Source organism: Aulostomus chinensis, chromosome 4, assembly GCF_037954235.1.
Source record: "Aulostomus chinensis isolate RoL2024-O1b breed Wild chromosome 4, RoL_Achi_v1.0, whole genome shotgun sequence".
NCBI classification, from domain to species: Eukaryota; Metazoa; Chordata; class Actinopteri; order Syngnathiformes; family Aulostomidae; genus Aulostomus; species Aulostomus chinensis.
In genome coordinates this window covers 26,194,195-26,195,201 of record NC_141323.1, presented here as the reverse complement: position 1 = coordinate 26,195,201, position 1,007 = coordinate 26,194,195, and the positions used below count along the sequence as shown (strand labels likewise).

Below are 1,007 nucleotides of genomic sequence, written 5' to 3'. Positions count from 1 at the left end.
TGCACGTGGCTTTGGACGAAAGCTGAAAGAAATTGTAGAATTATTTAAATGTACCAAGTGGACTGTTTCAGGTTTCTTGAAGATGCTTCAGCTCTCATCCAAGAGGCGTCTTCAGTTTTCTTCACTGATGGGAGGATTTATAGCTCTGTGGGGGCGGGACCTTCTACAGAGGTGATTGACACATGTGAGCTCTGGGTGTCTGAGTTGTTTTGGTCAGGTTGTGAAAGGGAAGTTGACTCAACTGGTATCTGTGTCAGTTAAAAGCCTCACAGTAATTCCGTAATGTTGGAGTAGAAACCAGAGTCGCTCACGACGAGGATGGGATTCAAACCCACGCGTGCAGAGCACAATGGATTAGCAGTCCATCGCCTTAACCACTCGGCCACCTCGTCTGCTGACAGCAACCCTGAGCTTTTAAACACCTGAACTCTTTGGAGCCTATTTGTCAGAAATGGACCCAGCAGGAGCCACTGAACACAACTCTGACATAATCAGGCTTCTTCCCAGCAGCATCGTGCTACAGAAGGCAGAATACAGACCATCGATACATCATCAGAGTGAACACCAGCTGATGTTTACAAGTTTAATTCACCTTTTACTACAAAATGACATCCAAGCTCAGATTCTCTTGTCCTGATTGAACAAGTAAATGTTTAAGAAGATGAGAGTACCAGACTTTTTCATCCAAGGAAACAAGCATCCTATCACTGTCCTATGCAGAGTTTCTTTAAAAAAAAAAAGTGAGACAACCTCAAGATTTTCTGTTTCCTCTTGTTGGATTTTGCCACAGAGAATCAGAGACAATCAAAAGCTTGTTGGACTTTAACGTTGGAGGACTGAACAAGTCATGACATCATCAGTTTTACCTTCACAGGTGCTTCATTTACTTTACTTTCAATTTTACAGAGGTAGAACCTGAAATCAAAGCTGTCCATCAAAAGAAGTGAAAGCTTCCCAGGCTGTGATGTTCTTGTCTACAAACTGTCTTGTATGGAGCTTCAATCTTT

General features: G+C 42.7%; 1 non-coding gene across 1 annotated transcript; it reads right to left on the bottom strand.

Moving 5' to 3' along the window:
• Positions 1-310: 310 nt before the first annotated feature.
• On the bottom strand, positions 311-392 carry trnas-gcu (transfer RNA serine (anticodon GCU)). The gene has a single exon. It is a non-coding gene; the product is annotated as a tRNA-Ser (tRNA).
• Positions 393-1,007: the final 615 nt, after the last annotated feature.